Genomic DNA, 27173 nt, shown 5'->3' on the forward strand with positions numbered 1-27173 from the left:
ATGTCCCAAGACAGCTGCTAAAAGAAGTTTGTATGGCATAGTTCTCTGGAGAAGTATGTCCACCTGGGTCTTGAAAATATTTTTGCTGGGCATAAATTTTCAACAGCTAGTTTGGAAATGTCTAACAAGCATTTGCAACATGAAGGAACTGGATGGATGGATGGATGAATGACGTGGCAGAGTCACAGTATCTATGATTGGAAGAGCTCTAAGACGGCTATCAGTGTAGTTTTTTTTGTTTTTTTTTTTAAGATTTTATTTATTTACTTGACAGAGATCACAAGTAGGCAGAGAGAGAGGAAGCAAGCTTCCCGCTGAGCAGAGAGCCCGACTCGGGGTTCGATCCCAGGACCCTGGAATCATGACCTGAGCCAAAGGCAGAGGCTTTAACCCACTGAGCCACCCACGCGCCCCTCAGTGTAGATTTTGTACGCCCACTGTGTCGTGGGAAGCTCACCACCTAAGCCAGACAGATCCCTCCACTACGATAGAATGTTAATGATGACAATGAACACTTCTAGAGGTTTCAAGTTTTATCCAACCTAGTTTCTGTTAGTGGTTAAGAATACAGGGGTTCCCAAAGAGTTAAGTACGGTAACAGATACAGTGAAAACTCAAGTACTTGAGACTTTGTTATCTGTCACCAGCATTCCTGTGTTCCCCTTGGGTCTCAGCGAGGTACTTTTCTCAAACTGTACTTTCCTTACCTATTTCAGTGTCAATGAGGGGGTTCCCCCACCTCTACGTGTAATTGCGAGAAAGTAAAGATCTTGTCTTTCCCCAGCACCTAGCCTAATGCATGCATATACACAGTCAGTGTGCCTTGATATTTGTTGGATATAGTAATGAAATGCGAACTAGAGAAGTAGGTGTTTTTCCTTCTTCATATGATTACAAATACATCGTTTGGGTGGTGTTGCTGTTAGGAGTCCACTGGTCAGGGTTTTTGGTCCCTGTTCTTCATTCTCAACAAAGCTATGCATCCCAGAGCAAACTTCTATACCTCACTGGTTTCCTTTGTTTTGTTCTGGGTGGGTTTTTTCTTCTTGTAGTTTTAAGGTTTTATTAACACATACAACCTGCACATAAGCTGTCTATTCATCCTCCTCCCCGTGCAAACCAGCATTGGGATTGGTGACTCCCATGGCCAGCTGAGCTGCTCTCTCCACAATGGCTATGGGGTTCTTAGAGGAGACGCCGTGAGCAATCTCTCCATGGTGAGATTTGTTGCACATCGACCACACCTCAAGCTCCTTGACGTTGTGGACAAGGAACTTCCAGAAGCCACTGGGAAGCATGTGCTTTGTTTCCTTGTTGCTCCCGAAACTAACACTGGGTGTCAAGATCTGGTCCTTGAATCCTCTGCGTACCCTATTGTCAGTGCCTCTGGGTTTCCCCCAGTTGCGCTTCCTTTTGACACATCACTCTGACTGGTCCCGGATGAACTTCTTGATCCTCTTTTTACTGATCTTGGACTTCACTAGAGGTCTGAAGACAGTCATGATGCCCAGTAAGAAACGGCTGCCACTTCCACAGGCAGTTCCAGGAAAGAGACTCCCTGGTTCCCTTTGTAAAACTGGGCATTCAGTTTATGCTTCTGAAGGTTCAAAGGTCCCTTGTGTCGGGTATATTCTAAGATTACTTGGAAAATATAAATCCAAATACCTGAGTTATCATAATGAATAAAGTTTAGAATGACTGGAACAAATAATGCAATGCATTCCGAGACTGTTTTATTGAGTTAGTCATGGTTTTATCAGGTTCACTCATTTCTCTGGCAAATCACGAACTGTACTTTCCTACATTTGGCTCTTAAAAAGAGTGGGATCGATGAGGTAGCTAATGCCCACTCCCTGAAAAAGGAACAACCCCTTCCTCTCCTGTCCGGAGAATTTCTGCAGCCTGTTTGCAAGCTTTCTCATTTGAGATGCAAGTGTCATTTAATTAAGTGGTTCCTGGCGACTTTGATTTTTCCAGCCTCCAATGGGTTAATGCTCTGAGAGTGTCCTTTCTTTTACAAAGGGGCAAGAAAACACATTGAGCTGATACAGTCCATTATTAAAATTGCATTTCAGCAGAGGCAAATAACTCCAGCCACCAGACACTGGGCTCAGCCATCATCTTCCCTTGCTACAACCCAAAGCTATTACATTAAGAGGGTAAGCAAAACAATAGAGCTGACAGTAAGGCACACTCCCCTGGTAGATGGAAACCGTCAATCCTGCGGGTGAAGTATTTAGCTACAAAAGGAGAAAAGACACTCTTTGATTGAAGGATAAAAGGAAGGAATACACAGCCACTTTTCAATCAGAGCAAGACGGCAAATACCTGAAGAAAATACAGCTTCCGCAGGCGGACAGTAAGTTTCAGAAAGCGGGAGCCTCCAGACCACCTCGTGAGAAAAAAGTTTGGGGGCCAACGCAGTCGTCTTATCCGGTCCACATTCCACTTGGGTGCCCAGAGTGCCCACCCCTCCTTGCGTGATAGTTTCTACCGAAATGAAGCACTGAGCTTCCTTGTGGGCCGAGCGGGCTGACCTCTTCAGTTTCAGCCACATTCAGTGATATTAATAAACTCTAAGTCTTTATTTAGAAGTCAGTGAAATTAGCAGCGGTGCTTAGAAGCCAGAAACACGATGTCTGGTTATTCGAAAACAAGAACAAAAACTCTGACCATTCTTTCCGGTTAAACTCCAGCTCCGGTTCTCTGGACTCGAACAGTAATGCTAATAGATTGCACCTCGACTAAAAAGGGAGCCGGTGGCAGAAAATCTATTCCTCCGGCAAGGTTGCCGGGCAACAAGCAAGCTTTTGGCATATGGCTGACGTCTCCAGGCAGCCTGGACTCCACAAAGTGAGCTCTTCCATCACTTATAACTAACTTGATTTTGATGGATTAAAACCGAATCAAAATGTACTGTAACTCACTCGCCCCCAAACTCAAGAATCGGGGAAAGACCGAAAAAAAAAAAAAAAAATCTCAACACCCAGTGAAAGACTAATTTATCAGAAACACCAGGATTGGGTAAAGTTCATTCTACTGGGTGATCAGTTCTAGTAGACAGATGATTTTGTTTTAAGGCAACCATTTCCAAATGCAATGGAAAAAAAAATAGCACCAAACAGTATTTGGGGGAAATACTAGTGTTCTAAATGCAGAACCTTGATATAATGAGGAGTTCTGGATTCAAGGATTCAGGTGCCTCTTTCTGCCTGCAGTTCTCTAGCAATACTTTCTCTGGCAAATACCTTAGCACATTAGTCCATGATCAACAAGGACTCACTAAGGGCTCTGAGGGCCCCCCAATCCCCAGGGCTGCAAGGTGACCAAAAAACGTAAGACATTGGGCCAGGCCTTATTTAGAACACGTTCACTGTAAGGACATAAAGTAAAAATGGGTTCTTCTCACCAAAGAAGTTCTGCAAAAGGTTAGTTTGGCATTTATTGTGTTCAGTTATGAAAACCACCTCCAAGATACACCAACTTAGCTGACTTGGCTCCAGAAACGGTCAGGACTGACAGCTCAAAGGCCATGCCTGTCCCTTCCCAAGGTCAGGTGCAAAGCAGGCCTTCCTGCCTGGCCCCAAAAATATGCTCACCCTTAATCCCAAACTTTTCTTTCTCTCTTAGAAAAGTACCCTTTACAGCACTCATAACAGATCACCTCCACTGCTAACAGGCGCTTCAGAAAGCTGCACGCATGCGCACTGACCCAGGGCTTCCTCCTCCCGCGTTCCCAGCCTCTGGTGGTTCGCGGGGCCAGGGCCGTCATCACAGACTCTGAGGGCAAAAGCAACCAGAAGACGCAGACCAGCGAGTCTGCCCACACGTCACCTAGGAGTGTTGGGTGAAACCAGATGGCGCTCATCAGCTCCTTCTAATGCAGAAGCTGCCTCTGACTTCAAGTGAAGCACTTTCGTGCTCCAGCCATGGCGTGTCCCATTTGTGGCCTCGTCAGCTCCCCATCCATTATGGATCCATTACGCCTTTAGTCAGTTTCCATGTTTCTTGCAACACATTAAAATGCACTGCAGGAGCTAAAAGCAGCATCCTCCGTAACCATTATGATGATAAAACGCAACTTGATGGAAACTGATATATTATTATTGCTCCCTAACAAGACATATGCCCTCCGGAAACAAAGAGTTGCTAGTTTTAATATGAAAAGGAGGCTTAATGGGTATTCCCAAGAGCTTATAAAGGTAGCTGAACAGGTGCATGGCACGGCCACTCTCTACAAGTCTGATGCTTGCCCACTCTCTAAGGTGTGGTGGCAAATGCCATCCCAGAAATCTTTTGCCAGCCTCCCCCTCCCCAACCAAGCTCTCCCTCTGTTGCCTGCAGCTTTGCCCCTGTACCAAACCCTTCCTACTTTATATTCAACCTTCGCGTATAATTACCCACTCTCTCATCGGGTGTATGTTCTTTGCGTGCAAGCTCGGGGACTGATTCAGAATAGATGTTCATGAAATGTTAGATGATTTGGGGTTTCTTTTTTGTTTGTTTGTTTGTTTGTTTTGTTTTTAAGATTTTTATTTATACGACAGACAGAGATCACCAGTAGGCAGAGAGGCAGGCAGAGTGCAGGGGGAAGCAGTCCCCACCGCTAAGCAGAGAGCCCAATTGAGGGCTCGATCCCAGCATCCTGGGATCACGACCTGAGCCGAAGGCAGAAGCTTTAACCCACTTTGTTTTTTACTGAGAGAGCAAAATGACATGTAAATCTTTAAAAAGATTTAAAAAAAATTTTTTTTTAGTTTATGGATACGCTGGAATATCTGGTCAAAGCACTAGTGCTGGGTCATGCTGCATCCACTGGATTGGTTAAGTTGACCAGCTGGATCTACCCTTCCAACTGGAGCGCCTTTTGCTCCCTGTAAGTCATCTAGCAAATTGCATCTTTGCATAGGAATTACTCAATAAATAGACGCCATGAGAAAATTAAGAGTTAACGATGTTTTCCCCTAATGGTTTCCTTTCTTAAAATAATGTTTTGTGTTATAAATACATCATATCCATATACCACAAAATCTTTGTCAGTTGTTGCTGAATTTTCTCTTGATCTGATTAGTTTGCAACATCGCTTCTTTCAAGTTTATCAATAATAGCATCCCATTTGTTTCCTATTCAGAATTAATCACTATTTGTAACTAATTATTTGTTGTATCCTAGTCTTTCTCCCCAGTAGACTATGAGCTCTCCAAAGGCAGATGCTATTTTATCCTGAGCTCTGTTAGTGTCTCCCCTGCCTGACACCAAAGCTGTCATGGAGAAAGTGCCCAGTAGATGTTTGTGGAAGGATCTGTTGTCTGAAGCCTTTGGCTGACTGATTAATTAATGCCTAATTGAAGTGCTAGCTCGGTAGAGGGTCTTCAAAAGAAAGACTGCCGGCTTAACAACTAGGCTACAGGACTTGCACTAGGTTTTGCTTCAGAGAAACACCTAAACACGCTAAAGCTAGCATCCTCCTTTAGGGAACCCGAGGGAGCCTGTAATCCTAGGAGAGCAAGAAGGACAAGCTGGCAAAGGGAAAATGCTGTATTATCTTGTTCAAAGAGAACATTAAAAATCAGAAACACCTAGATTCAGATGTTCTCAGACAGACACCTGAGTAGAAGTCAAAATATATATTTGTTATTAAATACAAGTTTGAGGGGCACCTGGGGGGCTCAGTCTAAGCATCTGACTCTTGGTTTCAGCTCAGGTCATGATCTCAGAGTCCTGCAATCGAGTCCTGTTGGGGCGCGTCACCCCACCCCGATGTGCACACACTGTCTCTTAAAATCTTTTTAAAAAATAAAAAATAAACACACATTTGAGACTAGAAACACCCCTATTCTGAATAAAAATTCTCTTTCACTCGCCTGCCTTCTCTTCCTCCCTCCTCCTCCTCTCACTTCCCCCTTAATGCCTCCCCATGCATCCCTCAGATTTTCTCACACTGTATTTTAGACCATTTTATTATTCCCCACATGTATATTTCTGTTTCCCAGAATATATGTTCTGATTTTTTATTAGAAGAAAACATCATAGGGGCACCTGGGCGGCTCAGTGGTTAAGCGTCTGCCTTCAGCTGGGGTTATGTTCCCAGGGTCCTGGGATAGAGCCCTACATAGGGGTCCCTGCTAGGCAGGGAGCCTGCTTCTCTCTCTCCCACTCCCCCTGCTTGTGTTCCCTCTCTCGCTGTGTCTCCCTCTGTGAAGTAAATAAATAAAAGAATCTTTAAAAAAAAGAAAATCATAAAGGTGGCTCAGTGAGTTAAGCATCTGCATTTGGCTCAGGTTGTGATCCCAGGGTCCTGGGGTTGAGCCCCATGTTGGGCTCCCTCTCAGTAGGGAGCCTGCTTCTCCCTTTTCCTTCTGCCTCTCTGCCCTGCTTGTGCTCTCTCACTCTCTCTCTAACAAATAAATAAATAAAGTCTTTAAAACAAACAAATAAGCAAATAACATAAATACATGCCTGTATCAGGTAGGCTAAACATACAGTTATAAAGATGTGTTCACACCATCATAGTATTAGCTGCTTATTTACTCTTGCTAATATAGCAGGCTAAAAGAGATACAGAAAAATCAAAGCAGTAGATAATTTTTAAAATTATTCATATTTGACTCTAGGACACTAGCAATTTAAACACTAGATTTCCCTTCTAGTATTAATTCTATTTAGCTCAGGCTATTAAGACTAATTAATGTTTTAAGGGCATACACTAACTGATCATATGGGATAATATATGTAAAAATACTCTATAATTAAAAGCCCAATAATGTAAACATGTTATTACCATAATAATTATGATTTTTCTTTTAGGTTATATCTACATAAGTACATATGTATATATATCTATATATTAAGTAATCTACGTAATCTGACACAATTTTCAAATACCTAACTCAGTTTCCAAATATCTGTTCACAGACCAGTAGTGGTTAGTGAGAAAGTCTGCACTGGCCAGAGGCAAAATGAAGAAAATCGTAACAATGTATTAGGATTTTTTTTTAAATCATGCTAAATGCATAATATTTAAAGAAAGATTTTGTCCCCAAATCAAATTCTCACTGATTCTTTTTTTTTTTTTTTTTGGTTGGTTCAAAGGTCGGTTGTTTGATGAAATTATAGTGATAAAGAATGGTGTATTTTAAAGTCTTTCTTTACCAAAAAAAAAAAAAAATAGAAATTTTCTTTTGAGATGTTACTAGTTCATGGAATCTAAGAGTCTGAAAAAAGCTGATGACATTGGGGCACCTGGGTGGCTCAGTGGGTTAAGCCTCTGCCTTCGGCTCAGGTCATGATCTCAGGGTCTTGGGATAGAGTCCCGCATCCGGCTCTCTGCTCAGCAGGAAGCCCGCTTCCTCCCTCTCTCTGCCTGCCTGTCTGCCTACTAGTGATCTCTGTCAAATAAATTAAATAAATCTTTAAAAAAAAAAAAAAAAGCTGACGACATTTCCATATTCTGTGTGAGGAGCGAACGCTACCTTCAGTTCCTCGCATCACCCTAGTCATGGCAGCATCTGGAACATCCCTGGAGATCTGGGCTCCGAGCGGAGCCCACCCCGGCTACCGGCACTCCAGCACCTACCCAGGCTCATGTGCACTCACCTCATCTTTTTCCCCTACAGCCCCAACTAGAAGCACCACTTTAGAAGAAACCCCCAATCTTCAACGAGTCCAAGGTGGGGGCAGGGCGAGGAAGACATCGAGTCCAATTTATTATAGGCAAAGAGACTTCAAAGTCTCCATCTGATGGCTCAAATATCCATAACAGAATTGGTATTTCTTCCCGGATTCAAGGCATGGCCAAGTCACACACACTCCGTTCCAGAGTCCAGTGTTCATCTTGGAGGCTGCAAGCCAGGCGGGCTCTCTGCCCTTTGATCTGGTTGGAACGGGAGTGTTACAAATATGCTTGTATTAAGCTATCTCCAGTCTGCCTGAGGGCATCAGTCTGGAATGCGAAAATGGGAGCTTCAAACTGTGAGGTTCCCAAGTCCTCGTTTACGTCACATTTTTTTCTGGCAGGCTGGCTGAAGCTCCTTCTATGGAAGGCGACAACAGCGTGATGCCCCTCGACCAAGTAACGCACAAGGGCTACATCAGGCAGGACTAGAGAATTCTGTCTCCACCCTCAGGGCCAAGAAGTTGGGGAACTACACGCAGCCACCAGAAACCTAAATCACAGCTGCATGAAGCAACCCACAGGCACTGAGAAGCACCGAGGAGCTCCAAGGGCTGTGCTACAGGGACGCAGAAGAATGACCACCACCTTTGGCCATCAAGGCATCCGTGTTCCGCCATCCAGCCCCCGGGGGGGGTGGATGAAATGAATGAGGAAATGAAATGAATGAATCATTTCCAGGACCCCATCCCTTCTATTCCGAGGCCTTATCCTCCTAAACTTGACTGTGCAGGCAGGCCTCCGTTTGCAAAGTCAGACTGTAGGGGGAAAAAACGTATTATGGCTGCAAGATACTCTGCACGAGAGAATGCGCAGTGAATGGCAAACGTTTCCAGCAGCAGAGTCAGTATTTCCTTATTTCCTGGACAATTTACTGAAAATCTTCCACCCCTGCTTTCACAGGTTGTGGGCATCTGCTGTGCCAAACTGTCTGCTGCTGAGAGAGAGAAATCAGCATATTCTGCCTGGACCAGGGATAAAATGAGAAAAAAGAGAGGGAAATGTCCTTGACAAACGGTAGACACGGAGCTAAACCCATCTAACCTGTCGGCAACTGGCTTTAAATGGCGGATGACTAGAGACAGTGAGAAAGTGGCTTGCTTAATTCTTCACCAGCTTATAGATCACACCGGTCCTAATCCCCCTGACATCGAGAGCCCCCAAGTCCTTGGGTGACTGCTTCATACCAACACGGAAACATGGAAATGGTACAACGCAGACCACTGTTCCTTTGACTCCTCCAGATGGAAAAGGTGCTGCTTTTAATATCATGTTTACTGGACATCCATCATCCCAAGCACAGTGCGATCATTGTAGGGCATAGAGAAAGAAAATACATTCTGTGGGGTAGAGGAATGCAAGCGAGAATCTCAACAGACACGCAGTGAAGAAAACGGTCTTCTACTTCTTGTCAGAATCACGGTGGGACCTGGAGCACACGGATGTTTCTGGCTGGCCTTAAAAGAAAGGAACTCTTTCAGAGAGTGGCGACCTTAAACATCTTATCAGCCTTTGAAGTTATGCACAATGACATCCTCTGGTTCCTTGCCCGGGGCAGAGGTTTAAGCTTTAAGACTCCATTTACTTACCAAGAATTAAAGCAATATTTTTACCACAGCACAAGGCAAAACAGCCCATTTTTTTAAAAACAGCAAATGACAGGATGGTGAGGTAGGGGAAAACATCCTTTCCATGAGGCACCCCGCTGTGCTAAGGGCTCCAAGGGCTGTAAGTCTAACTTTCAGGGGTTCATCTCCTCTATTTTTAGTTTTCTGTGCTATTCAGATCAGTTTTGTGGGATTCCAGTTAAAGTCACAGAAGCAGAAATAGGATCTGATGCTTCTTCCCTCCCTCAAACCCGTCCCGGGTCCGACCTGCCCTTCCTACCGACACCACAGTGCCTCTGCAACCCTTCTCACCCCTGACAAAAATGGGTGCCCCCAGCTCTCTCCAATGTCACCAATGTCCCATTCAAGTGGGAATCCAAAGTGTACCATCAGCTTCCACAGAGGCATGAGGGGCACCCTTGTATCCACTGCTTCCCCCACATAGCTCTCCAGTGCACCTAGACTCAAGTTTATTCCTTATGGTGGGTCATTTCTATCTGGTCAACCACTTTATCCCTACAGACTGTGTTCCCAGCCAGCATGGCATTGAGCATATAGTAAACTCTTGTGACGTGCTCACAGAACAAGAATCTGCCTACTGCCACCTCCAGTATTCTTTCTTTCCTTTCTGCAAGACAGCTATACGCTATTTTTAGGGCCTCACCTATGACTCAGTCTCAGACATCAAAACCTTCTCTTGCTGGAGCTGTTTGGTTTATTTGTTTTTGTTTTAATCTCATACTATGGCAAAAGTTCTTACACAAGACCCCAAAAAGCCGGGAGCCTAGAGATTCTGAGAGTCTCGTAATCCCCACTTAAAAAAAGGTAATACTCCTAAATGCCATCATTTTCATGATTTGATGATCTCTGTATAACTAATTACTGAATTAGAGCCAAGCACTTGAAGGAAAACAGAAGGAAATCTGTTGCCCTGAGATTTATCTTTCTTCTTCAAAGAACTGAGAGTTGCTTCTATAGAACACGATGTTAGGATAGGCCTTGGGCCAATCATTGTAAAGAGCATCTGAAAAAGCACTCAGAACTGTGTATCTAGTTGTTCCGTGACGGATATCACTATTTGTTTGCTTAAGTAGGCTGTAAGGACTGCTGGAAACGTTCTGGAAAAATATTAGCCGAACTCCAGTCCCTACCACCAAATACAGGCACACAGTTCACACATATGTCACAACCATGCAGATCGTGTCTGACTCACAGGTATGTATAACGGATAGAGAAGCTGAACCCCATTCACACAAACAAGTGACTTTAGTTCACAATAGGAAAGTAAACACAGCCCTCAGTGGAAGTTAGCCTTTAATGCCAAGCTGTCTATGTACACAATAAAACAAGCTCTTTACGGGAGCCTGGAGGGCGTCTCGACGTGGGCTGTAGTGAATTCTCCTAACTGAAGGCGACAGACAGTAAGTCAACATGAAGGGGCTCTCTCAAACACCCCACTTGGCACACATTCACAGACGGCCTCTTCATCTGAAAATTTCCAAAAGACGACCGTGCCTGGTCCGGGGGGTTCCATGTGGCCCTCACAGCAAAGAGGCCACACAGTGCCCCATTTTACACAGAGGGGACAATTTGCTAAGGAAGAACTGTAAAGGAGTCCTTGTGGGTTAATCGAGTTAAATTGCCTAAACAATTTGCAAGTGAGAAAAGAATAAGAAAGAAATCAAAACTCTGGAAGTGTAATCCCCAAATACACAACTTGTAATTTCTAATAAAGCGGGAAGGCCGAACTTGAGTCATTTAACAAAATGTTCAATACCGAATTAGGATCCGCGGCCCTGAATAGCTCTCTCTGATTTTCCAGGGGATTAATCTCTGGGCAGCAGGCCCCAAGGCTCCTTTCTAGCAAGCTCTACCACTCACTGGGAAGTCAAGGAAAATGACTGTCTAGGATAGGTTTGCTGCTCACAACTTTTCAAGGGTTACTCAAATCTCAGAAATAAAGATTGGCAGATCAAGGGAAAAGTACAGACATAACGGTTTGGTTCATCAGAATCATGCAAATAAAGTCACTTTTTGCAGTTGTAAGGAATCAACTCAAGTCAGTTCTCCAGCGCCCAAAAAGTAAAAGGAAAATACTCTTCACTTTAACCAACAAAAAGGCATATGAAAGTCAAGCATAATACAGATAAACAAAATACAAACCAAAAAAAATCCCAGTAATTCCCCTTAAGTGACTTTCTTCCTTTCCTTTAATTTAAAATTTTAATGTAGCAAGAGGAAAGTAAAAAAAACAAAAAAAGTTAGGGCTTTGTCCATATTTTTGTTGTTGTTGTTCATTTTCTTTGTTTACGTTTATCTTATTTTGACTTTAAAAAAAAACTTGGGTCAGGGGCACCTGGGTGGCTCAGTGGGTTGGGCCTCTGCCTTTGGCTCAGGTCATGATCTCGGGGTCCTGGGATCAAGCCCTGCATCGGGCTCTCTGCTCAGTGGGGAGCCTGCTTCCCATCCTCTCTCTCTGCCTGCCTCTCTGCCTACTTGTGATCTCTCTCACTCTGTCAAATAAATAAATAAAATCTTTTTTTTTTAAGGATTTTTTTAAAAATCCTTTAAAAAAATTGGGTTATTTCTGCATACAGTATAAAATTCAAAATGTTCAAAAAACATCAAAACTTAATCTTATCACCCCTGTCACCAGCCACCCAATTCCACCCCTCAGCAGCAAAATGAAAACAAAAACAAATGAAAAACAGCAAATACTACCAAGGCAGGGAGGGGGGAGGTAATCAAATGTTTTTTGTAAACTCCCCACTTGGCGTTTTTCACTCAACCTACTTCCTTTCCCTATTGACATTCCCTATTGGTGGTACATTCAGAGCTGCCTTAATCTGTACAAGTGAAAGTACATCTGTAGGATAAATTTCAAGAAATGGATTTGCTTGTCCGCTGATATATGCATTTTCTGCTTCAATTAATATGACCAGTGTGCTTTTCCTAGAGGCTGTATCAATTTATACTCCTACTGGCAATGTAGCTCTGCTTCTCCTCACCCTGGCTAACAGAGGACCATCGACCACAGCTGGCACTTGAACAAGGAGGGGGCTAGGGGTACAGACATGACACGCCTCACCCCACACTACTGAAAATCCGCACAGAACTTCGGACTCCCTAAACCTTACCTACTACTCGCCTACTGTTGACCAGAAGCCTTAGCAGTAAGTCAGTTAACACAAACTTTGTACGTTCTACGTACCTTAGACTATACTCTTACAACAAAGGAAGCTAGAGAAAAGAAAATTGTATGAACCAAATCATAAGGAAGAGAAAATACATTTTCAGTACTATATTCATCGAGAAAAACCCACACGTACATCAACCCACACACACTGTTTAAACCCACGTTTGTCAAGGGCCAACTATATTTTGAACATCACCAATCCAACAGTTAAAAATGATCTTTAAAAGTTTTAGTTTATATTTCTCTTACTAGCCCTGAGGATATAAGCATCTTTTGATTTGTTTAAAAGCCATTCATTTCCTTTTCTGTCAACTGCACCTTCCTCTCTTGGGTGATATTCTACTACTTTCTTTATCTTTTTTTTTTTTTTAAGATTTTATTTATTTATTTGACAGAGAGAGAGAGAGAGGTCACAAGTAGACAGAGAGGTATAGGCAGGCTTCCTGCTGAGCAGAGCCCGATGCGGGACTCGATCCCAGGACCCTGAGATCATGACCTAAGCGGAAGGCAGAGACTTAACCCACTGAGCCACCCAAGTGCCCCCACTTTCTTTTTTTTTTTTTTTTAATTTTTTTTTTAAAGATTTTATTTATTTATTTGACAGAGAGAGATTACAAGTAGGCAGAGAGGCAGGCAGAGAGAGAGAGAGGAGGAAGCAGGCTCCCTGCTGAGCAGAGAGCCCGATGCGGGACTCGATCCCAGGACCCTGAGATCATGACCTGAGCCGAAGGCAGCGGCTTAACCCACTGAGCCACCCAGGCGCCCCACCCCCCCCACTTTCTTTATCTTTATTAAAGGCAATCTCCCTAGTAAATAATAGCCAGACTGGTCTCTTAGTGTTTTACAGTGCCTTAAGCCTCTTCGTAGAATTTTGCCTAATTTAATAATTCTAGTCTAACGATTCCCATGATTCCGCATCAAAATGCCTTCTTAGATTATAGAAAAGACTAGAAATATCCTCTTTTTTTAGTGATGAATTTTTCATTTTCTCTTGACCTGGCCAGTTTTCACTGTATAACAAGCAAACAAGGAATGCTGCAACTGTATTATTCTCCGCTGCTGTTTGGGGCAAAGCCTAGAGAAGCTTTGGCTCTCTGCAGACATCACCCACGTATAAGCCTGGAATCTGTGGGTGGGCAGGATGTTCGGGTGGAGGGGGTTAGAGGAGGATGGACAGGCTTCCCCGGGAAGCCTGGCACCCTTGCACAGGCCTCCCTACTGAAACATGCAGAGGGAGAATGAATGCACCAACTCTCAGGATGGGGCAGGGGAGGATCCCCCCTGGGAGTTGGGGAGGAAGAGAAGAGTGTTGCAAGCCACAAGGACGGGTCAATTTTCAGCTATTGACAAGGAATGCTTCTGGATTCAACCTAGGATTTTGATTCACAAGTGGTATCTGGTCCATCCTGGGGATGCGGTCTCTAGTTTTCCAGAAAGGGGTGTGGGGTGGAAAGTATCCATTGATTTGGGAAAAGAGACAGAAAGGAGCTAGAAAACCGGAAGACCTGCATTCTGGGCTATGTTGGGGAGCAACCAGGCAGGGGATCCAGAGCTGTGAGCGATGGGGCAAAAGGAGAAAGATGCCAACCCAATTAGAGCTGCCTCTGAGGGCCTGGCAGGCAGCCACCGGAACCTGGAGGGCAGAAAGAGGGCTCGGTGGACAAGGGTTCAGTCATCGAAGCTGTAGTCCGGCAATCGTCGGCCAAGCTGCACCGGGTGGGGCTTAGATCCAGAACCTTGCCACTGTCACCAAAGGTCTTGACTGTCCACAGGGCCAGAGCATTGGATGAGTGGTGTTCATAAATCTGAGCTTACACCAGGCGCACAAGGCACCGATTTCATCTTGTAATTTCGTTACCTCAACCTGTTCGTTTCCTTCAAGAGTAGTCCTTTCCATAAGAAGATGAAAAAAACTCATCTCTCCATTCCTGTTCCTCCTGGAGGGCTAGTATTCACCCCGCCGAAAGCTCCTAAAAGAGTTACGCATGTGAAGGTGGTCTGGAAATTCCACAGTAGTCTCATGGAGCTCCTGCCCCAGACATAAGGGAGTGATGGTGTGACTCAGCAAGACACCCGAAAGGTGGCCCATTCCAAAGGACTCTAACTTAGCTTTGGGGGGTGCAGCTACTGGCTTCTACCAGCTCCTCTGCTGGGCAACAGCCCCACTTTGCCTGCTTCACTGAGACAGGGCTCCCCACACTGTGGTGGGGCAGGTGCAGAAGGCAGAGATCCCCCCACCACGAGCCCCGGAAGGATGTCTCTGCCATCACGCAAAATGTGGCCCCACGTTGTGCAGGAGTCAGGCACTAAAGCCAAAACAAGGCAAAACACAAGTGTAGACAAAATTGCTTTAAAAATTAAGAACTGCAGGGCGCCTGGGTGGCTCAGTGGGTTAAGCCGCTGCCTTCGGCTCAGGTCATGATCTCGGGGTCCTGGGATCGAGTCCCGCATCAGGCTCTCTGCTCAGCAGGGAGCCTGCTTCCTCCTCCTTCTCTCTCTACCTGCCTCTCTGCCTACTTGTAATCTCTCTCTGTCAAATAAATAAATAAATAAAATCTTAAAAAAAAAAAAATTAAGAACTGCATTAAAATAGAGTAACCTCATGGGTGCAAAAATTCACAGTACATAGTTACTGATGGGACAGTGAAGACTTGGCTTCTGCTTCTCCAGGTAATATCTATCGATGAACCATCTAGGCCGGGAGCATATGGTTAAAAGCTGCATGAAGTCTCTCCACTGTATACCAAGGGCAGGACAAGTAAACAACAAGTGATTTTGCAGGAAAAATGTAGTGTGACATCCGCAAACAGGATGCCCTCACCCAGCAAGGGACGCAGGACAGGAGCAGTGATCACTCAAAGCTGACAGGTGGACCCGGCTGCAGGGACGGGCAGAGCCCATCTGCTGGGTGGCTGGGGACAGTCAGGCTCTGCTCTGCAGACAGGTCAAGGGTCAGCACAAGCCCCAGTTCCTGGGTTCTCAGCCAGGCAAATAACATAGGAGGCTTGGGCTCAGACACAGGGTAGGGATCTGGGGACCAAACTGGAGAATCAATTTAAACACACACACACACACACACAAACAAAAAAACAGGAGTCAAGGTCAAAATTAGACAAGGCAATAAGGATTCGGGCTTGTGCTCCTCAAACACTGCTTCTGGTCAAGATTCTTCCCAGGTCCCGTGGCAAGCCCCAACCTCAGGGACGGACGAGCCGGCCCGAGGGGTGCAGTGAGGAGGGACGGTTACCTCTGGAGCCCAGGGCTACAGCAGAGCCAGACAGGTCACAGGTGAGGGAAGAAGCAGGAGAGGTGGCACCCTTATGATGGGAAGTCGGGGTGACAAGGGGGCAAGACGGGCCGCTACCTGATTTCATGATCTGCCTGAGATGCTTAATACATCTGGTACCTCCTATCCCCACTGGAGCAGACTGAGGCCTCTCGTAACACAGAGCTTCTCCCTATTTAATGCTTCATATTCGCTCTTGCCTTCTCTGGAAGGCTCAGTGCTACCAAAAGGAGTAAGAAAAATGCAACTACAAGCTCACAGGACTGTGTTTTGTGATGCAATGTATCAGAAGGTCTGCGAACCCGGCATCTGGGCACAAAGGTCCTCTGAACGCTGAGGGGAGGGGGCCGGGACTGGGAAAAGTGACTCTCTTTAGCTCTGGGATGGGGCGGCAACAGCTGGGGACACAGAGGAAGTTGTATGGGCTCAAACGAGTCTTTCAAAAAACAGGGATGGTCTGCCAGGCTGGTCCTCCTCGCACTAACCAATAATGAGCGTAGGCCTGGGGCTGGGAGGTGGTGGCCTCACACAGCCCCTGGACCACTGGGGAAGGGTCATGGGGAAGGGTCATGGGGACCCCCTCCCATAGCCAGTCTTGACTAGAGGCAAGAAGGTGAGCCCCAAGTTACCTATACAACTCAATCCTGGTACAGACTTTCTGGACAGCAGAAATCCAGCCCTGGATTACTTGCTTTGTAAACATTGGCACAGGCTGTCCCTAGGTTTAAAAGTGACACCAGAGCCAGTTTACAAGTCTGAGTCTCACTGCTTTAGAATGACCTAGAGTTATGGACCCAAAATTACATTACCCAGCAAGTATTACCTGCTTTCAAGTGATTTACTTTTTGCGATCTCCGAGGATATGCAAAAGAATATCTTTTTCAAAATATTTATGTATTCAAAAAATTATTTATTCAAAAAAATTATTTATTCAAAATAAAACTAGCTACGTCACTCACTGAATGTGTGCTGGGAGCCAGTGACTGAGACAAACGCTTCATACACACCGGCTTGGCTCTCAGGGGACACCACCAACGTTCTCAAGAGCGGTGAATGACAGAGAAGGGGTCTAGTTTTCTGACCAAAAACCAGAACTTGGTGGACCAGCCAGCGGGACAGGAGGTACATAGGGCCTCAGCGGAGATGTCTGGGAATGCAGAGTGGCTCAAGCGGAAGAGTGGCTCAAGGCTTGGGAGAAGAAGGAAGATGAGATGTCGTGGCTGGTATGCGTCACTGAGAACTGGCTTCCACAATGACGGGGTGACGCTTCCCAGAGGCCTCAAGGAACCTTGACAGCTTTGGAGCTCCTTCGGGGTCATGGCGACTTTCACAGCTCTCGCGGATGCATGAGGTATCCCTGGGGCAGTCCTGTGAGACCCACGTAGGTACTGACGAGGAATTCCATTGGACTTCCCTCTGGAGGAGATCACTTCCTGTTTGGGGGAGCATCCAGGAAGGAGGGGTGGTGGATGCAAACCCCTGAGGGTAGGCTATGTTCAGACAGTCAGCAGGGGAAGAAGAACACCACGTCAGAGGGCAAGAGGGGCCAGAGCAGAGTATGGTGGTGTGCAGGTACGAGATACATTCCGAGATCAGGAAGTGGAGCCATCCGGTGGCCGGGAGGCTCAGAGGGGCAAGTGCAAGGGGCAGCAAGGGCAGAAAATGGGATACCGTTACAGATGGAGGAAATGAAAATGGTCAGGCTTTCCGAAACATGAATTTAGAAGCAAACAGCAGAGGAGGGGATCGTCCCAAAAATACTTGCAGGAGAGCTGTCTGAGATTGTGGACAGTGGCATTAACAAGAAAGGCTGGCAATTACTATTACTGTGGCTCTGGTTGGTTTGGTGTGATCCTATCACAAGGATTGGAAGGGAGGAATGTGTGTGTGTGTGTGTGTGTGTGTGTGTGTAAGTTTGTGTAGAGGTTCCCGTGTGATTGTGATATTCATTCACAATCACAGCTAAAGGACAAGATTTCTTTGGTCTCCTGGACCCCTCTCTGTAGAGACTCCACTTGCCTTCCTTGACCTGTACCTATGAGTAGGAATTGAACATTTTCCCAATCAGCTATTTCAGGAGAACTCCTCCTAAATAAAGATCACTAATCTTGCTGCCACACCATCAATTCTTGATAAAATTACCCAAGTCATATTCCTAGAAAGAGTCCGTTATCAACAGACTTTGAGCATCAGCACCGTTCAGGGCATCCTGTTGGTACACGGAAAGAAAACAGATTTGCTCATATTTGCCCCCAAAGGCACGTCTATTCTTGGATCCATACAGAAAATAGGCATGGACAGACTTGGACATGGTGCGAAAGTGTTCTGGTAAGATTTACCCCAAAGGAGGAGAGTCAAGGGGAATTCAGAAAGTACACTAACACCAAGAAGTATATAATGGGCAAATTTTGTAAGGGTACAGCAAAGCATGCCATGTATTTTTAGGCAACATATGAAAGTTTACCTCCAAGTAGTCATCTGCAAGGTTTTTCTGTCTCTTCTCACTGACCCACTATGATTTACCCGGCTACCCTATAGACACAAGGAACACCATGCTGTCCCAGAAATTTTCTGCCTTACCATTTTATAGAACACTTCTGCCCTCACATATGCCTTCAAAGGGTTACCACGAGGACATTACACAAACCTTGATGCTGTCAAAACCACATTCAATTAAACTAATAGATGATGTTCCATTTCAAACATGCCCATGTTACATCCTGGCGAGGCAGTATCAAAAGAAAATGAATTTGGACCACTTTTCAATGATGACATCTGCATTACCACAGAGATTCACCTATCAAACTAATTTAGGTTTAGAGCCAAAATCAACACTGCTGTCAGAGAGCTGATTTCTATTCATTTAAAAACTTCCAGGCTAAAGAGTGATCGGGAGAATTTTAATGTCATAGGAAAACGGAGACATAGGAGAATGCTCATAGCTGGCAAGTAAGTTTACTGACCATCCAGGGTAAGGTTCCATCCCGTGCATGGAGGAAATTCCAAAACACAACCTCCGTCCTACAGGGGCATACATCTTATCTGCAAAGACACCGACAATGAGGAGGAGGATGACAGCTATCACGGGTGAATTACTATACACCATTTACTAACCTACGTGCCTTACTAAATTAATCTTCCCCAGGTACTATTATTAATTGGTCCATTTTACAGGTAAGTATATTGAGGCACATCAAGTGATAAATATATGAATAGTACTTCTCATAGACGAGTTTCAGATTATTTTAATGGTCTATCTCATTGGATTCTCAGAACCACAGAGAGGCAGGCAGTATCTTAAGCATCTCACAGCCACAGAGAGTGGGAATGGCAGCATGAGTAGGTGACTTTTGTGGCTACTAATCTGCTACTTTTATAAAGAGAAGACACTAAAGGGCAGTCATGTGGGACCCAAATGAGGAGTTGACAAGGAATTTTACTGAGTTCACTCAGGAAGGGATCACTTCCTATCTGAGTAGCATCCAGGAAGCCGGGGAGGGTAGGCAGGCTGTGTTCTAAGGGGCGGCAGGGGAAGGGGAACACCATGTCAGAGGGCAAGAGGAGCCAGAGCAGAGTATGGAGAGTGGGGAGGGAGAAGGAGCATTTGGAGATCAGGATGCAGACCTGCTTGGCACAATGGCCACGACAGTTTGGTAACAACGGCAGGAAACGGAATGCCACCATGGATTCAGTATGACAGGACTAAAGAAATTAAAAATGGTCAGTCTTTCCAGAAGGTGAATTGAGAGTGAGGGACAGTGGAAAAAAATAACCATTAAGGAGAAAGGCAGGATGATTGTGATTGCATGTATTATAGAACAAATTATTGTATATTCTGAATTATAATTGTTGTAAATTACAAATAAATATAGGACAAATATAAAAATAAATAGACTCGACTCTCCAAATTGAAGGGCTTTAATGCAGACTGAAAAAGAACTCAGAGGATCTCTACAAAAATATCTACAATTCAAATCTTATCTCTGGATCATTTTTAACTTCATCCCTTTTTTATGGCTAATCCTTGGGTTGACTCACATGCCCTCACTCCTTGCTAAAAAGTGAAAGCTACATATCATCATCATTAATAATAAATGGAAAGGACTCAGGTTCCTGCACTTGACAGGAAAAGCATAAAGAAAGAACAAGCTCTGGAAGTACAGTTGAAGGTGATAATGATTCATCGCAGTTAAATGTCCCCAAAATCCCTCCCTGGAAAACCTTCCCCAACCCCGCCTATTGCGCACTGAACTGCGTCCCAAGTCCTAACTCCTGGACCCTCACAATGTGACCCGATTCAGAAAAGGAGGATCTCGCAGAAGCAATTAGTTAAGATGAGGTTATCCCGGGATAAGGTGGGTCCTAAATCCAGTATGACTGGGGTCCTTTTAAGAAGATGAGAGATGCACCTAGAGACGCAGATAGGGACGCACACAGGGGAAAGCACATGGTGTTGGAGGCAGACATTGGGGCTCTGCTGGCATGGCAGAGGGCTGCCAAGGACTGCTGGCCACACCAGAATAAGGAGAAAAGCACAGAACAGAATCTGCCCCAGATGGGGCGCCTGGGTGGCTTAGTGGGTTAAAGCCTCTGTCTTCGGCTCAGGTCATGATGCCAGCATCCTGGGATCGAGCCTGCATTGGGCTCTCTGTTCAGCGGAGAGCCTGCTTCCTCCTCTCTGCCTGCCTCTCTGCCTACTTGTGATCTCTTGTCGCTGTCAAAATAAATAAATAAATAAAATTTAAAAAAAAAAAAAAACAATCTGCCCCAGAGCCTTCAGTCTGCATGGACCTGCCAACACCTGGATTTGGGATTTCTAACCTCCTGAACATGTAAGAGAATACATTTCTGTTGCTTTGAGCCATCTAGTTGTAGGACACGAAAACACTGGTTCTTCTTCAGTCCTTGACAGGTAGGACAGCCAAGCGAAAACCAGTTATATCCGGGGCTTGGGAGACTTGACTTCTAGGCTCCGTTCTGCAAAAGCCTCCCAGGCGAACCTCCCCTTCAAAGACCTTCATCTTTCAAAGGAAGTATTGGGGCTGGATGAGCCGTTGGTCTGCTCTTAGGTTTGAAATGCCAATCCTACTACGTTTATTGCCCAGAAAAATCAGCTACTCCAATATCCACTGAGAGTGAGAGAGTATCATGGGGCGGACACCAGGTAAACACTTCCAAATTCAAGAAACCCCTGATCACCCATGGAAGCCAAGGAGAAAATGAAAAGAAAGAATAATTAGTGGTGGTGGCTGCATTTACCATATGCCACATAATCATTCCATCTTCCGTCAAATCTGGCCTCCAGCCCTCATGCCATAGCGAGTTAATACAAAGAGACGCTGGGAGCTGCCAGACGCAGAAAATTAATCCATGGGACGCACGGAGGATCTCTGCAACCTACACTTCATTTCCCAAACCTGCCCGTGTCAAGGTCATTTCACCCCAGAAATGCGAAACCCACTGCGTGGAAAAGAAAGAAAAGAAAGGCTGGCGTTGAAATTGTCCCCCAGGCTTCACCCCTGGAAGACAACGTACTTTTCATCTCACATAATTCCTGCTTGGTGGGCTCTTCGGAACGGCGAGAAACTAATGATTAGTAAAACAAACCCGCTAGTAAAGACCAACAACAAATTCCCGTAAAAACCTCACGCGTACCCTCTATTCTGTGTTACCTTTCTTTCAAGAGGAAATTATGGTTGCCAAATTGCACCCTTTCATTACTGTCACAGACTCTTTTTAAGAACGGCTAATCAGAAAAGCCTACAGAGGTATTTAATCAGATTTTTTTCTTCAAATGACCTAATGTTTTGGTATGAAACTGCTGCCAGCTCATGCTGGGTAGAAATTTAGCACTGTCAGCATTTAATTATTATTTTATCGCGGATTTCTTTACTTTCCTACAGGGAAGAAATAACTTAAATTTTTTTTTAATGCAACAAATGCTTAGCTTCTAAAATCGCAAGACACTGCCCTCATTATTTTGCATTGTCAAAAATCACTAGTTCAGGACACTGGACCTATCAAAGAAATGCACTTTTAAGTTATTAAGCTATCACTAGCTATCACTAGCTTCACTCTTCCAGAACACTGAAACCATGGAGGGAAAATAATGTCCACCGTACTGGTTTTGGGAGAGGAAACTACTCGTGACGTGTGTGTGTGTGTGTGTGTGTGTGTGACAGCAGCTATGCATTCCAAATGACATCCCCTGCCCCATGATACCTGAGTGAAGCCCGTGGCTTTGTCTTCCCCCTTATTCCCCCTCCTCCTTGCCACTTTGCCTTTTTTCTCCTCTAAGGGAGCAACAGGAGAGCAAAGAGGAGGAAAGGAGGAGAAATGGAAGGGAGAGAGAAGACAGGTGTGCATGTGAGATCCGGCTCCCAACACAGCTGACCCAAGGCTACAGGTACAAAAGCCAAGTCCGGTGCTGCAAGGGGCAGATATCTGGGTGGGTCCTCATTTCTTCCACATCATGTTTGTCTCAAGTCCCTTCTTAGAAAAATAGCCATTTCGTCACACACCCCACAAAAGCCCCTCTTCACGGGCATCACTTCCCCTTTAACCAGTTTCTTTTACTTGCTTTGGAAATGGGTTCTCTCAAAGAGCTGGGGGTGCTTGGGGCATCAACGATTTCCTGGGCATCTACTGCAAGCGAGCAATTGTGCTGACTATGAAGGTACAATATGGAATAAATCTGGGTTCAGAGGGGTCCCTGAGGCAGAGTCATGTGCAGGAAGAAGGCTAGTCATTCATCCGAGCATAGAACAACTCATGAGTGGCAGGGATAAGAAAGGTTACACTGATTCCATTTACCAGCTCTACAACCTGTCTTGTGCCACCAACACCACTGATTGCAAAGCAGAACTTTAGACTTTGCCCCCAGATCTGTCTTTCTACTCCCCTCAATTTCCCTCATCTAAATAAATGCCACCTCCTAGATGTCAGCATCCCAGCATCTCCCTGTCCCTTCTGACTTCTATTCCAACCCACCAGAAAGTTCTCTTCATCTTCTCTACTTCAGAGCTTTTCTGGTCCAGGGACATCAATTGCCTGGTGTTGAGGACTGCACGGCACACAACAGCAAAAGTGACATTCTCAACAGAAACCTGAATGCATGAAACCATGGCAGCAACAGTAAGCCCAGCCTCCTCCGAGAGCAACCTGCCCCTGACTACCTCCTGGACCTCCACCCAGGTCAGACATTCCCACACATTCTGTTCAGATCCCACAGAGGAGCCAAGGCTCCCTCCATCAGCCTCAGCGTCTTTGCACATGCTGCGTCCACAGCCTAGAAGCTCTTTCCTCCCTCCTCTGCATAATGAAGCTCCTTCTGGATTTTTTTTTTTTAAGATTTTATTTTTATTTATTTGAAACAGAGAGAGAGAGAGAAAGATCACAAATATGCAGAGAGGCAGAGGCAGGTAAAGAGGAGAGAGCAGGCTCCCCGCGTAGCAGAGAGCCTGATGGGGGCCTCGATCCCAGGACCCTGAGATCATGACCTGAGCCAAAGGCAGAGGCTTAACCCACTGAGCCACCCAGGCGCCCGCTCCTTCTGGATTTTTAAGACTCTTTGCAAAGGTCACCTCCTCAGAGCTGGCCTCTAACATTTGTATCCCTCAATGTTTCTTATCACAATTTGCAACTAACTGCTTCACTTGCTTACTTGTTAATTACAAATGAATTCCTGTCTGGCCAGGCCTCCTATCCTTGTTACTGCTGTAACACCAACAACTAGCATAAGCCTGGCACACATCAAAGATCCAGTATTTTTTTTAATGAATGAATCAAGTATTTCCTATTCATTTCCCAATACAGTATATGTAACAGAAAGAAACTCTAATATATCTTTTCTTAAGTAAGCTCTACACCCAAAGTGGGGCTAGAATTCACAACTCCAAGCTCAAGAGTCACATGCTCTACCAACTGAGCCTGCCAGGTGCCCCAGAAACTCCTATGAAGTTACATACAGATCAAGGATGGGTTGGCCCCCAATTTTTTTTTTCAAATTGAAGTATAAATTCACATTGTTTTTAACATATTACTTTCAGTGTACAACAAAATGATTTTTTGATATTTGTATATATTGTGAAATGATCACCACAAAAGTCTAGTTAACATCTATCATCACACATGGGATACCTGGGTGGTTCAGTGGGTTAAGCCTCTGCCTTCGGCTCAGGTCATGATCTCAGGGTCCTGGGATTGAGCCCCACATCGGGCTCTCTGCTCAGCAGAGAGCCTGTTTCCCCCTCTTTCTCTCCTGCCTCTCTGCCTACCTGTGATTTCTTTCTCAGTGTGTCAAATAAATAAAATCTTTACACTTGATCTTAGCCAAAAGGCCAAGAAGCGATCAAATAAATAAAATCTTAAAAAACAAAATCCATCATCACACAGTTACAAATTTTTTTCTTCTGATGAGAACTTTTAAAATCTACTCTTTTAGCAACTTTTTCTTTAAAAAAGATTTATTTATCCATGGAGGTGGGGCAGAGGGAAAGAATCCCCAAGTAGACTCCCCACTGAGCACGGAGTCCCATGCAGGACTCAATCTCAAGACCCACGAGATCATGACCTGAGCCCAATGGGGTCCTACGCTCAACTGACTGAGCTATCCAGGCACCTCTCTCAGCAACTTTTTTTTTTTTTTTTAAGATTTTATTTATTTATTTATTTATTTGACAGAGAGAGAAAGAGAGAGAGACAGTGAGAGAGGGAACACAAGCAGGGGAAGTGGGAGAGGGAGAAGCAGGCCTTCTGCTTAGCAGGGAGCCCGATATGGGGCTTGATCCCAGGACGTGGGGATCATGACCCTAGGCAGATGCCTAACGACTTAGCCACCCATGCGCCCCTATTAGGAACTTTCAAATGTGCAATACATGTTTTTAGCCCTTTCTTAGATAACCTTCAAGTTAAGTCATATATTAGTCTTTTTTTTTTCCCCCCCATTTCCTTCAGCCTGATCACCCCTTGACAGCAGAGGGGCAAAGGGATGGAGGAAAGGAATGGACATCAGTCTCAGCGGCCCAACAGGATGGAAGTGGCAGAAGGCTACAGTGATCCGAGGTTAGCAGGCCAGGACAAGGCTTCCGACCCAGACCTCAGCCCGGCTCAGTCGCCCCTGCAGCTGTTGCCCGCCTTCTAGTGCTATCTCCAAAAGGAGGGGCTAGTTCCTCCTAGAGGAGGCTGTGCTCTGACACTGAGCACTGTACAGGGAGCCAGCTTTAGAGGTATGGCCACTACAGAGGTCTATCTAGACACAAGGTCAACGTAGATGTGCTGCCAGAAAACCTTGGTGGTTACAAATCAACTCAACACGGATTTGTTGAAGCTGGACACTGTTCTCTTCAACAGAGATCTAGAGCTAAGATTAAACAAACAAACAAACAAACAAACAAAAAAACCAGTTCCTGCATTTAAGGAATTGACAGGCCACAGAGGGGGGCAGTTGTCTCTGCGTACACAGTCTCACATCCATTCCCACAAAATAGCGCGCTCATCGGTAAACTAACAGAAACTGAGGTTGTTGCTGTTACGGCCAGGGACCCAGAAACGTCTGCAAACCCACCTCTCACCGAACTCCTTCCCCTCACCAGCTGGGGGCTACGGACAAGAACAAGGGCCTAACGGGAATGAGAGTCCCTCCATCACAAGCTGAGCCCACACGGTGCTCTGGTAGGGCTGCCTCACCTGGCCGCAGGTAAACCTTAAGGCACAGTGTCCCTCCCACGACTGCCTGGGGCTCATCTCATTTTCTATACTTTGGTGGTCAAGCCTGCGCTATCCCCTAGAGCAAAGCCTAGGTGGTCTTCAGTTTCCTTCCCATTTCCTAGATGACCCAATGGGCCTGGGGCCGTGGAGGGGCTGCTGCCTCCGGTTGGTCATGGAGCCAGGGAGCACCTGAGCAGGACGGACACCCAGCTGAGTGGGTCTCGGGTTCAGCTGATTTCATTCACAAACCCAGAAGCCTCAGCACAATAAAAGCAACCATTTCGAGAAACCGCCAGTGCTAGCAAGACTTCATCTACATAGAATAGCTAGAATGATCCAGAAATGCAAATGAGAAAGGACAGGACCTCTAAGCCCGAGCACTCAGCACCTGCCCTGTCTGTCCCCTTGAAGTTCTGCTCAGAACCTGATGACTCTTTCTTTGAACTTAATTCTGATTAGTTGTGTCGACTGCTTTCTTAACCTCTAGCCAGGCTGAACGGTAAATGAAAACTAAATCCTGGAGGGAGACAGTGATTGCAATGAAAAGTAATAGATTGTTGGGAGGGGGGAATTTTTGGGGGGGGTAATTTTTTCAAAGAAGAAAGCAGAGGTTGGCAAGCTTTTCCTATAAAGATCAGATAACAAATATTTTAGGCAGTGGTACTTTCTTGGCTGTGATCACTCAGTTCTACCCCTGTAGCTCCAAAGAAGCTGTAGATGTAAGTGAATGAGTGTGGCTCTCTCCCAATAAATTTTATTTACAAAAACAGGTGGTGGGTCGAATTTGGCCTGGAGGCCGTAGTTTACAACCCAGGGAATGGAGAAAAGCTTCAAAGCCAACACAATATCTAAAAAAATCTTAGCGATGTGGGACCATAGCATAAAGAAACAAAAAAACCTAGCCTCAAAAGCCCTTAGGACAACTGCATTACAGCATAGTATGGTCTTTCACCATAAAATTATAAAATCTCAGAAATCTAAACAATCTTGAGAATACTGTAGTCCAATTTCCCATTTTTATAGATGAAGAAATCAATTCTCAGGGAGGTTAAGAGACTTGCTAAAGGTCAAACAGCCAATTAATGATTAAACTTAAATTGGAACCAGAGTTTGGGTTCTAAGTTTAGAACTCTTTCCATTATTTCATGTCTGCTATTTTAGCCTTTTTGGTAACAATGGAATAGAGGAAATGCTCATTTAATTAAAACACTACACCCTTGAGACTGTTAAGATTCTGGAATTACTAAAGTACACAGTTCTAGATATTTAGAAAGATGATTTCGAATCATCAAGACAAAGTGTAAATTGGGTTTAATGTACTCACAGAATGTACTTTCAGAAGTAGCGCTAAAAAGAACACATTTCAAATAATCTGAAGATTAATATATGTGAAAATTCTTCTTCTCCCTAGTGCACAGGAAAATGAAATCTCATTGTCCATTAGTTTTGGAAGAAAAGCTTGCCAAGGTATTCCATCAGTTTAGACCTGTTCATAAATTTGGCCAGTTCCAGGAATGCCCAAGAATCACCAAAGCACTGGCAGGTAATTGCTCGCATTGCTAGGTGCCCATATTCATTCAATTGTCTTATCAAACTGAAAAACAAAAGCCATCCTCGGCTCTACCTGCCCCTTTCTCTTTTCCATCATTAGCAACATCTTCTGCTCCTTTTCTGAATTAATTAGGAAATAAAAATAGAAACCCT

General features: G+C 45.0%; 1 protein-coding gene and 1 pseudogene across 1 annotated transcript in view; both read right to left on the reverse strand.

The window, feature by feature from the left end:
- Window positions 1-27173, reverse strand: part of FOXN3 (forkhead box N3) — a 393039-nt gene that overhangs the window by 321572 nt on the left and 44294 nt on the right. The gene's annotated exons all lie outside the window — the stretch shown is intronic.
- LOC122894449 lies at window positions 1095-1502 on the reverse strand (annotated as a pseudogene).

This window comes from Neovison vison, chromosome 13 (genome assembly GCF_020171115.1).
Source record: "Neovison vison isolate M4711 chromosome 13, ASM_NN_V1, whole genome shotgun sequence".
NCBI classification, from domain to species: Eukaryota; Metazoa; Chordata; class Mammalia; order Carnivora; family Mustelidae; genus Neogale; species Neogale vison.